The 12,557-nt window shown below is 42.9% G+C and overlaps 1 protein-coding gene across 3 annotated transcripts in view; it reads right to left on the bottom strand.

The window, feature by feature from the left end:
• Mitf (melanocyte inducing transcription factor) overlaps positions 1–12,557 on the bottom strand; it is a 217,018-nt gene that overhangs the window by 177,785 nt on the left and 26,676 nt on the right. The window lies entirely within an intron of this gene.

Here is a 12,557-nt window from a genome sequence, read left to right as displayed (position 1 = left end):
TCTTTTCTCTACCCACCCAACAAAAACTGCCAGCCAATAGTAACCATGTTATCAGCAGACTGCTTCTCTCACATTGTGGGGAATGTAATACAGAAGGAAGGGGAAGAGAGACAAGAAGTATGCCAGCTTCCTTCTGCATCTGAACTTTCCTAGGATGTATGAGGGGACTACTGGGTCTCTGCCTCTAAGCCAGTGTTGTTCTCGAATCTGGGAAGGCACTCGTGAATATAACTGAACTTCACTCTGATGGGTAAAGAACATTCTGATGGCTATCTGGGAAAGAAGGAATAATAGTCTCTTCCCTCTTCCCTAAAGTGTATACCAGGTAACTGACATTTGGCTCTGTGTCAAGGCTATGAATTAGAGTCCATGGTTTCTTAAGAACCTGCAAAATTCACCTGGGGTGGAATCTCCTTAAGCATTTGCCATTTTGTTGTTGTTGGTTTTTTGTTTTGTTTTTTGTTTTTCGAGACCGGGTTTCTCCATGAAGTTTTGGTGCCTATCCTGGATTTCACTCTGTAACCAGGCTGGCCTTGAACTCACAGAGATCTGCCTGGCTCTGCGCCTCCCAAGTGCTGGGATTAAAGGCATGTGCACCGCCATTTTAATTTTGGCCAATTCATATTAAATATCCTCACATTCACTCAAGCAGATAGCAACAAAGGAAAGCAAAAGCCCACTTAAAAGGACTGGTGGTTACTTGGCAAAGAGTCAAAGGTACTGGGAACTCAAAATAGGCTGAGAGTATTTAAGAGGGTAATGATGTAGAAAGAAAGAATGGCCGACAAGAAAAGAAACTGCACAGTGAATACTCTGACATCCCAACGAACCCTAAAACTGCACAGCACATGCTCAGACTTAGAAATCAGGAAGTCCTGGGTTCCAGTCACAGTTTGTCACTTAGTCACATAGCCCCAGTTAGCCTCAGTGATCTCATCTGTTCAGCAGAAGAATAACAGTCACTAATGGGGTTGTTGTGAAGGTCAAGCTAGATAATGCACACAGGCTGCTTGACGCATAATAAGCACTCAATAAAAGTTAGCTACCATTATTCTAGCACGAGGGTCAAGTGTGTGGGTGTGAACATAATTTGGCCTTGGCATCTACTGATGAATACCCATTTAAAAAATTAAGAGCTGGTGATGCTACAGGCTAGGGCTCACAGAAGGAATTCGGAGTGGCTCATGTGTTCTTTTCAAAAATCAGATCCCTGAACACGTCTGTAGATTATTATAGCAGATTGATCATCTTCCATGTCAGAGCCTTCATGCATGGCTACTCAGAAGGTGCACTGAACATGGCAGGGGCTGCAAATCTCTGACATGCCCCCAAAGTCCTGCACTATGGTAACCTGTCTAGAGTCTACCAACCTCTTTCTAGGGGTGATACACATATCCCTAGAGTAAAATACACTGTGCTAGTTTTCATGTGAACTTATTAGAAGCCTTCAATGAAACAGACAAGCTGCTCTCAGCATCCCCAGGGGTCTGCCAGATCCTGTGGTTACTAGCCGAATACCCACTGCCTCCATCACTGTCTCAGCTCATCTTGGATGACTGCAGCAGCCCCAGAAGGGCACCCCTGTGCCCATGCTATCCCATGGCTTCCACTACATCCCAGGCATAGGTCCCAGGAACAGACATCAGCACAGATGTTGACAAACCATGGACTTCCAGTCATCAGCTCATTTTCAGGTTGTGATACAATCAATGTTACCATGGGAGGAACTGGATAAAGGGCACACGGGTGTCCCAATATTTTTATTTTTGAGATAAGTGTGCTAGCTAGTTTTATGGCAACTTGACACAAGCTAGAGTCATCCAAAAGGAGAGAACCTCAATTGAGAGAATGTCTCCATGAGATCCGACTGTGGGAAGCCATGCTGCAGCAGGACCAAGGACGTGTCTTCAATTGGTAGCCATATTTAGCAATGTATAAGAGTCTCTCATGTAATACTGGTTCTGGCGGCTTGGAAGATACAAGATTGAAGGGGTCATAGAAAGAAGCTGAGGCTTAGAGCCATGTGGTCAGGTTAGAGTCCCTAAAGAGAAGCCAGGAAATGACATTGGTGAAGGTGAAGGCTCATGCAATGGAGAACTCAAGATAATATAGATGTCAGGACTGTGGTTTAACCACCAAGGGCCACTAGTGACGGATATGGGACGGAGCCATCCTGAGCCTAGCTGTGTGTGCTGCAGGTAGCAGAGCCAGGGACATGGAGCTGTTTGAGCCCTTTGGAGCCAGAAAATCATGAGACAGTCCCAGATGTTTGAGGTTGAGCTAACTATACTTTGGGAAGTTGTTTTTACTTAAATCTGATTAGAACTATCCCTGGTTCTTCCACTTTGGAATTAGAAAGTTTGCAATTAAGTTTTGAGATTTTTATAGAGACCCACAAGTAAGAGGCTTTGGATTTTTAAGGAGATGTTGGACTTTTAAAGTGTAGAAATTTTTAAAGATCATGGAGCTTTTGAAGTCGTGCTGTGTTTTTTATTGTTATGTTAATGCATGATCTTGGTTAAAAGTAAAGGTTGTAGTTTAAAAAAAAAAAAAAAAAAAGATCTGACTCTGGGACTTTTTCTTAATTAGTGATTGATGGGGACGGGCCCAGCCCAGTGTGGGTAGTGCCATCCCTGGGCTAGTGGTCCTGGCTTTATAAGAAAGCAGGCTGAGCAAGCCATGATGAACAAGCCAGTAAGCAGCACTGCACCATGGCCTCAACATCAGCCTTGTTTGAGTTCCTGTCTTGATATCCTTCTGTGATAGACTAAGATGTAGAAGTATGAGCCAAATAAACTTTTTCCTCCTCAGCTTGCTTTTAGTGTGGTGTTTCCTCACAGCAACAGGAACCCTGACTAGGACATAGGGTCTCACTATGTAGATCTTGCTGGCATGGAAATTGCTATGTAGAACAGGCCGACCTCGAACTCAGAGATCTGCCTGCCTCTGCCTCCTAAGTGCTGGTGTTAAAGCTGTGCACCACCATGCCCAGCTCCAGTACTTCTTATAACTGCATATAAAATCTATAGTTATCTCAAAGTATCTATGGAAATGTTAAATGCCTGTAATCTCAGACACATTGATTCCATTTTTCTCCAAAATTAAATTCACATAAACCTTCTTAAAGTCCTTGGTTGTTCCACATTACTGACAGAACAAGGTCCCAACTCACTCGACAGACAACCAGTCAAGTCTCTCCTCATTTAACCCTTACTGAAAACAAACCTCCGAATGTTTCACCCACCGTACCTGCATACTGAGGGTGAAGCCTTCACACTCTATATACATAATGTATCTGCATGCTGGGACTGAAGCCTTCACACACACACTGTTCACACTGCATACCTGCATACTGGTGCTGAAGCCTTCACACACACACACACACACACACACACACACACACACACACACACACAGTTCACACTGCATACCTGCATACTGGGGTTGTCTACAGTTGCCCTGGAACTCCCCTCCACCATCCAACAGGCAGTTTTAATCCCCTCCCCACAACATCTCAAAGCACACAATAATCTTTCCTCAGCTTACTTACAATCTTAGGGTGATATGGATATGATGTTAGTATACCTACTGTAAGACCATTTATATCTCATCCCAAGTTTAAGGAAGAAAGAAAGCAGTTCAGAACATTTCCAAATTCACCCAGTATACACAGCAGGATCTTTCCTAACTATCTATCTGCTGTTTCTGCTATTCTTCTGGGCCTGAACAATATGTATCTTCAGAATCATTGTTACCTAAAATAGTCACTTTCAGAATTCCGGGTCTATCAGCTGATGAGATTGTCTTGAATTAAAGTGGAGTAGAGAACAAATATTTGCATCATATAATACTGATATAATATTAAATAATACTACCTTCAGAACAAATAAACAAGCATTTCATCCTCTACTTTTACACAGAATAATTATTTTCTTCACAGAGACAAAAGTCAAGGGTATGACATTTTCCATCATGCATCCCCGGCTTTGACTGGCATATCACTTGGTGAACACCCAGTGGAATTTTCCACATTTGGTCTGCACTTAGGTCTGCTGAGGGCTGAAGAATAAGGAAAATTTGGGAATATATTTGAGCACAAAAGCATGTCTTTTGTAGGTCAAGATTCTTAGCAGATTGAGAAAAGCTGTATTTAACATTTGTAAAGACAATTCAGAGTTGTATGTGTCTGAAGGGCTCTAAGAAAGGCTCCATCAAACTTTATACAAATCCCATCATTTCCATATTAATGAGAAGCTGTGATGTGGGGTTTACAGTGGAGTTGAGAGCAAATGTGTTCATTGAAACTGCTTGACCAGATGATTAAGCTCTTCTACATTCTCAACCCTTACACATCCCTCCATCCCTTGACTGAAACCTAGCTGAGGCAAAAACAACTAATTATCATATACCATCTCCTACTTCATACTACCAAGGACCATAATTTGCTCAGGATATCAAGATGAGCACGGAGGCATGACTTTCTGACAGTCTCTGGGAGCAGTTTGGGGAAAGTTTGTTTTCCTGGCTACTGTTACCGCCTTGGAGGCTCCCCTCTTCTTAAAGTCAATGGGATGTCACATCGCCATCACCAGGTGACAAACATTAGCTAAAAAAAAACAAGAAAAATCAGTGCTGGTTCTGACTGGAGTAACTAAAGTAAAGGACTCCCGAGCTTCTCGTACAGAAAACATTGTGCTTCATTTTGCTTAGACAGCTGTTAATTGGCTATTACACTTCACAGATGAAAATGAAAACCAGATTAATACACAAAGTCTGCCCCACGCAGGTCACTATAACAACTGTTCCATCACCTACATGATCAAACAATGTTCACCCTCCTCAATCTGCCTCTCCCAACAGCCATCACCATGAACAGTGCCATTGTTCTACCCACTTGTCCAAGTGAGAAATCTAACTACATCCTTTCTTCCCCATCTTACCATTGCATGCGCTGCCAATCATCCTAGCTATGACTCTGTCTCCCTGATACCTCTCCCTTACACCCATCTTCTCCATCTCCCTGGCCACTGTGGATCCCCTGCCTGCACTGCCTGTGACTGGTTCCATCACCACTGCCTGCAATTGGTCTCCTCGGTACTGTCACGGTGACCTTTCAGGAACATGAAGGATTCCCATCTTCCCTACTTAAAGCTTTCCTGGGCCTCCCTCTTAGCCCTGGAATAAAGCCCATCACTCCTATCATGGCTTTAAAGAAACTACAAGGCCGGGTCCCAATCTCAAAAAAAAAAAAAAAAAAAAAAAAAAACCCATGTTTATCGCTCCCCGCAGGTTCTAGCCTTCAAATAAAGTCATACTCTAAAGATATCTTCACATGCCAAAATGAAGGTCTCTCATTTAAAAAGAAAGATGTATGTGTTTTATTTGCTATGTATGGATGCTTTGATTGAATGTTTATCTGTGTAACACATGTGTGCCTAATGCTGACAGAGCCAGAAGAGGGTGTTGGATCCACTGGAGCTAGAGATACAGACAGTTATTAGCTACCATATGGTGCTGAGAAATGGTCCTCTGGAAGAGCAGCCTGTGCTCTTAGTCACTGAGCCATCTCTCTAGCCCTCTCATATATTTTCAGTTGCTCTTTTCCCTCCTGGACACACAATTTAGGGACTTCATCAGCCCTTCTCTACTATAACTTAGGTGTCTAGTTCTCAGAGCTTCGGACTCTTGCATTTTTTTGCCTACATAATGGCTGGATGCAAGTCTCCCCCTTTCACTAAAGCACAGGTGACTCCCAACAGGTGGTTCTCAGCCTTCCTGATGTTGTGACCCTTTAATACAGTTCCTTATGCTGTGGTGATTCCCAATCATACAATTATTTTCACTGCTACATCATAACTGCAATTTTGCTAACTATGAATTGTAATACAAATATCTGATATGCACACGGTCTTAGACCATCCCTATAAAAAGGCTGTCTGACCCCCCCACCCCCCCAGGAGTCGTGAGCTACAGGTTGAGAACCACTGCACTAGTCAAAGCTCTAGGTTTCTCCAACACCATTCATCACTCTGTGTTCTAGTGAATGCTGTGTCACTCTCTTAGTTTCTTTCTAAAATAAAAGGGGGAAGCTGAACTTAAAGACACATTGCAAAACAATCAAAGGTCTAAATATAGTTACTGTATTGAGGATGACACAAATGACTAGTATGGAAAATGCTAACAACGGTGGAACTGGTGGTTATTTACTCCCTGAAGATGCACGACTATCAGCCACACTTGAGATTCGACACTGGAAATTTAAGCTATGTCATTATGAGCTCAACCCCAGTCAACACAGGAAATGATACAGACTTGACTTGAACAGGATTTGCTCACACTTTATTGCTGTTTTTGGAAATTTCACTTCCCATTTTTTCTTTATCATTTTCCACAAATAGATATAGCTTTATACCTATCATTGACCCTTTGATCTTCTGTGACTTGTAAAACCATGCATGCTTGATTATAAGTTTTTCACTATATACTTTTCAGTGTACCAAAAGGGTTCATCTGGATAACTATCCCACTAGTTACAGGAAGAAGCAGACCTCAATACTCATGTCCATGTTATCATATTCATTTTGATATAGTGTTGGGGAATCTATCTTGAACTGTAATGCTGTATATAACATGGTAGTAGTAGCAATAAAAACAATGGAAACTAAAATAGTAATAGTAGAAACAACTGTAAGGAAAGTCTTAGACACACTCATGACTTATTTAATGTGAGGGTTAAGCTTCACCATCAACTTGATGGGATTCAAAGTCACCTAGGAGACTTGTCTGCAAACGGCATTTCCAAAAAGGTTCAGCGGAAGAGAGAAGACCCACCCTGAAATTGGACAGCACTATCCTATACACTAGGGTCTCAGACTGAATCAAAAGGAGAAACAGGTGAATCACAGTGTCCATCTCTCTCTGCTTCCTCACTAGAGAGGCTCAAGCTCCTGCTACCATACCATCCCTGATGTAATGAACACACCAGGACCCCAAATAACCTCTTCCTCTCTTACATTCTTAGTCGGATGTTTTATGACGGGGAAGACGAATGAGAACACAGGGCAGTCCATGTTCTAAGCCTTAACTAAATATTTAATGCATACCTGGTATCACTGATTTCCCAGGTGGTTTTTCACAATCACCTCACACTATAAAATGAAACTGAGGCTCATAGATGCTAAGCCACTTCATGGCTCCAATGTAGTGATGGAGCCCAGCTCAGGCCTCTCAATCATAATGAAAATATTTGCACAGCACTTCCCAGGAGCTGCTCTGAGCACTTGACAAATTCTAACTCAGTTAATCTGCAGGCAAACCGTCTGTAGCTATCTAACCACTACTCTACACAGGGAATCCATCCACTGTCCAGGCTACTGATTAACAAAAGGTGGCTAAGCCAGGAAGCCACAGAGGCAGGGTTCAAACCCAGGTGAGGGCTCTTCCAAAGTCCAACACTTAACTACCTACTACCCTATCCAGTGGACTTTCCCCTTACAAAATAATAGTATTGAGAGGGGATGTGTTCAATAACATTGAGAGGGTTCCCATTCATTAACTCGTGAAATCTTCACAAATAACTGAAGGCAGCTGACGTTTTTTGTCTCCATTCCACTTTATGGATGAGAGTTTTGGGGCTCAAAACAATAAACTGAGTAACTGAGGGTCACCCAGCTAGCAAATGTCACACAAATAAACATAAAACAGCAACATCTAGGTTTCACTCTGACCACTTGTTTCCTCAAAGCATGACCGGCTGGGAAGCAGTGTAAATCAGATTTGCCAGCTCCTTAAACATGTTCAGTTCCTGCACTTTAGGCTGTCACTGTTCATATGTCCCTTTGAGCTGATCTTCTGGAATCTAACAGACCTCAGTGCCCTATGTAACGATGCACACGTTCTCTGTGCATCAGACACACTGACTCAGCTAGGGGAAAAAACATCTTGTTTCTATCAATACTTTCAGAAATGAAGTCCACAGCTGTTGTTTTATACAGTCAGAAACCCTGCTCTTTCTTCTGGAGAAATACCTGTTAGTTTTCTGCTCCTGCCCCTTAAAATTTTCAACCTACAAGTCAAAACAACCTCCTGCCCCGCAAAAAGAAACCCTCTATGGGACCTAGTAAGGTCAAGCAGTGCTTTCTCTCTTTGTTTTTAGTTAAGTTGAATGGGGAACCCAAAATGCATTAAAGCTCACTTTGGGAAACAGAAGTAAGGAACAGAAACACAACTATAGTTAAATAAATTGATAAATCATAGCCTTGCATGCACCAATTCAAGAATGCAGATTTTTATGATTCACTACATTCTGGTGTGTGCCAAGACAATCTTAATAAAAATGCCACAAAGCCACAGACTGAGTCATGCTAGGGACAGAAATCACATCTCCTATATCCTTGGATGATATCCCAAGTTGGTAACAATTGTTAGTCTAAGCTTGGGTAGGCACAGACATTTCATGTACATACATAAGAGAAAGCACAAAGTTTGCCTTCCCACCATTTAATCTCCTGATTATGGAATGACTAATCTAACCCACAAATATGTCTACGAAGCCTATCTGTGGCCTTGTCTGGTCTAGCCTCTGGAAACATTATCGTGACCACACCAGCTATGAGTTCTGGCCTCACGGAGGTAGAAAGCAGACCCTGTATGCACAGGTAAACAGAACTAGAGAGGTCAGGTTCCATAAAGGAAGGATATGGCAGCCCAAGTCAGATGGCGGGAAAGGAAGTAAAGGAGCAACCTTTACACTGAGGACGTTACAGGAAGCAAACTGAAGAACGGTAGGCAGGTGTTGGAGACATCAGCAAGAAGGTATGGCAAGGCCTGCAGTTTAATGGAGAAATACAGTGAAGCCATGTGTGGTGAAGGCAAGGATTCCTGTGTGTGTGTGATCCAACCAGATCTCTAACTTCAGCAGGTCGCTCACCTTTCCTGCCCTCAGATTCCCACCCACTCTGTGATGGTACTTACAAGTAGAGTTAGTTGCCTCCTAAGCATCACCACAGGGGCAGCTCCCAGGCCTCACCTTTTTGAGAGTTGCAGCCCTGTAGCCACAATCACTCTCCTCATCCACATACCTCACTCCTCAGTATCAACCAGGAGTCGGACAGAAGGCCAGTCTAGGAGAACAGTAGACCTCTTATCTCTTAGAAAGTTGTTCCAGAACGCTTGACATAGAAACTTAGCTCTGGGCTTCCCAAGAAAAAGACAACCACAGAAGAGGAGGTATGGGTGGAATCTAGCCATGGATGACATGACCTGGGTTCCACAGGCCCCTGACCCTTCACACTGAGACTTGAAGCCATGGCAAAAAGAAGGAAGGTCTTCTCCACACGGCACAGATGAACTGCCAGCCAAAATGCCAGCTGGGCTGGGCACCATCTAGAAAGGACACTACAGCAACAAAGAAAGCAGAAGAAATGTTCCAAGAGAAGGGACAGGGCTAAGACTCCCCAAGGATATTCTAGAGTAATAAAAGATGGGTCCTACACTACCTCTAGAGAGGGTTAATTACAGGCCCTTGATGTGCTAAGCAGCATGATGCCATTTTGGGGAAGAGCCCAATGGCTCAGGGCTATAGAAGAGAGTCTGCCAGGTCCTGGCACATCTTCCCTGTGTGGCACTGGGACTGGGTGGATGTTGCAAACAACTTCACCAACACTGGTGGAAAGATGGACCTGAACATCAGTTAAGACTCTCACAGGCCTCCAACTATCCAGCCCTTTCCCTCTCTCCTGAGATGACCAGGGTTCCGCCTTAACCCAAACTACCTCCTCCTCCTCTTACTCAACTTTTGAGAACCCTTGTTCTGTTGATTACTGTGTTCCAGGCTCCCTGTAACACACAAAACTTTACATCTATCTTCTGTGTTCCACATAACAATAAGGTTACAGATAACAGTTAAGATCTGTGATTGCCCACAAATTTCACCTGCAAGCAAGTTTTGACATCAACATATAAACCTACTTCATAATTTTCAAGGTTCTCAGTGTAAGATAGTTATAGGAATATTTTTCAAAAATTAAAAATAAGGGGCAATAAGATCATTTACACATTAGTGAGTGATCCAGCTCTGCATGCTCAAAGTGAAATGCAATCAGCCACATATACGCAACATTCAGCATCCTGAAATTGGTATGAAGATGCTGGTCCAGCAGAGCTGGAAGGTCATTAAAAAATGAGCACTGTAAGCTCATTTTTAATGGTGGTGGTTTTTAATATTAATTAAAGGTGGCAACCCACACCTTTAATCCCAGCACTTGGGAGGCAGAGGCAGGCGGATCTCTGTGAGTTAAAAGCCAGCCTAAGCCGGACAGTGGTGGCACATGCCTTTAATCCCAGCAATTAGGAGGCAAAGCCAGGTGGATCTTTGTGAGTTCCAGGCCAGCCTGGTCTACAGCATGAGATCCAGGAAAGGTGCAAAGCTACACAGAGAAACCCTGTCTCAAAAAACCAAAAAAAAAAAAAAAAAAAAAAAAAAAAAAAAAAAAAGCCAGCCTAGTCTACAGAGTGAGGTGAGTTCCAGGACAGCAAGGACTTTTGCACAGAGAAACCCTGTCTCAAAAAACCAAAAAAAAAAAAGCCAGCCTAGTCTACAGAGTGAGGTGAGTTCCAGGACAGCAAGGACTTTTGCACAGAGAAACCCTGTCTGAAAAACAATAAATAAATAAATAGATAGATAGATAGATAGATAGATAGATAGATAGATAGATAAGAGTACTATATTGCAGGAAGAAAAAAATCGAAGTTCTAAATACTGAATATAGTTGCCTCTAATGGGGACAAAGCCATGGCTTAGCTGATCTCCAGATTCTTGTTGGGGTGGTAGGGTGGGTTCCAAAGCATGTGCCACATGCACATGTACACCGTAGGACAATTGTAGGAGTTGGTACTCTTCTTTCACAATACGGGTCTTGAAGATCAATCTTGGGTGGACAAGCTTGATAGCAAGTATCTCTACCCACTGAGCCATCTTGCTGGCTCCTGATCCAAATTCTTATACCATTGTGTCCCATCACACTGGACCACTATCTATGTTATCAATCCTGTTACTCCTCTGGCAAGAAGTTTACATTGGTTTACCATTTTCAGTAAGTAAAATGCTAAGACGTCCAGACCCCACGGGTCTGCCTTTGGCCAGATGGCATTTCTCCTCTAACCACCCTTGCCCATCTTCTCTCCTTCCAGCACTTTTCACTCTGCTCAGCTTGTCCCAGGGAGCATGGTCACAATGTTCTTCCAGAATCAGCCACATCTGTTCAGGGACCTTGTATGTTCCCCTGCTGTTTGCTATACTTTTCCCTCAATGCCTCCATTCTGATCTTCCTGAGGCCTTTCCTCAGTTGCCATTTTCTTACCAAGTCTTTCCTTTTCCACTCAATTTTAAATTACAAATCACTGTAAAGCTACTCATGCTTTCTCTTTTTCCCAAACATTAATCACCATTTAGTACATTTAGTACATAGATATTTCACTTACTTATCTAGTTTTTTCTTCATGCCAACACACACACACACACACACACACACACACACACACACACACACACACACACACACAGGAACAGGAAAGCTCCATGGGTGCAAATACCCCACCACTTTAGCACCCACCACTTTAGCATCCCACTGTATTCTTCACACCAAAGCAAATGCCTGGCATGTGGGAAAACCTCCATTATAAGTCTCCAACAGCTGGTTCCATGGATTGATGGGTAGAGTTAAAAATTGGCCAAATCCAGAGAATTCAAGGGCTGTGAAATGTCTGATAGTGTCTGGCAGGCCCTCGGACACAGCTTGTGGCATGGGTGTCACCTACCATCATTATGGGGCCACTCCTGAACTGATACTCACTGAGACCCTGCATGACAGTCAGTGAGCTAAGAATGGAGTGACAGAAAGTCTTGTCAAGCAAACCACTGGGAGTAGGTTAGAATCAGATACTCTCCCATGTACATACATAGACGCTGTAGTGCCTCCCTGTGCAGTCACAGCCTGATAGGAAGAGAGATGGACCGCTTTGATTGGACATCCTCGAAAAAGAGCCAGATTTTAAAAACTTTCTGGCATGTGCCAACATTTGCTATTAAGTCTGAATGGCTGGCATAGTTCAATTTCCATGCATCATTGTAAATATAAAACATGAACCTTCAATTATAACTTAATGATGGATATATAAAGGAAGATATTAAGCATGGCCAAAAATAAAGCAGTAAGAATCATGAGTAGATATTTAAACTACCTACTATTTGGCCTGACCATCAAGGGGAAAAAACAATAACATTCAGCCAGGCCCAAACTTACATAAGCAGTTATGTTCTTTCATGTTTAAGAAGCCAATAAAGGTTTGGATCCAGGCTCCATCTCACCACACTCGTACCTGAGGTAGCCAAAACATCCACCACAAATAACCTGCCTGGACTTGAGACACACACACACCAATCCTAATGGAAAAAAAATAATATACCTGAGACCCCAAATGCTTTGCTAATTTCCATTCTAGCTTGGATCTTTACCATCTAAAGGATGTCACTTGACAAATGGCAGTTTCCCATGCCC

This window comes from Onychomys torridus, chromosome 3, assembly GCF_903995425.1.
Source record: "Onychomys torridus chromosome 3, mOncTor1.1, whole genome shotgun sequence".
NCBI classification, from domain to species: domain Eukaryota; kingdom Metazoa; phylum Chordata; class Mammalia; order Rodentia; family Cricetidae; genus Onychomys; species Onychomys torridus.
Note: the sequence above shows the minus strand (reverse complement) of the source record. Positions and strands in the feature narration are given on the sequence as shown.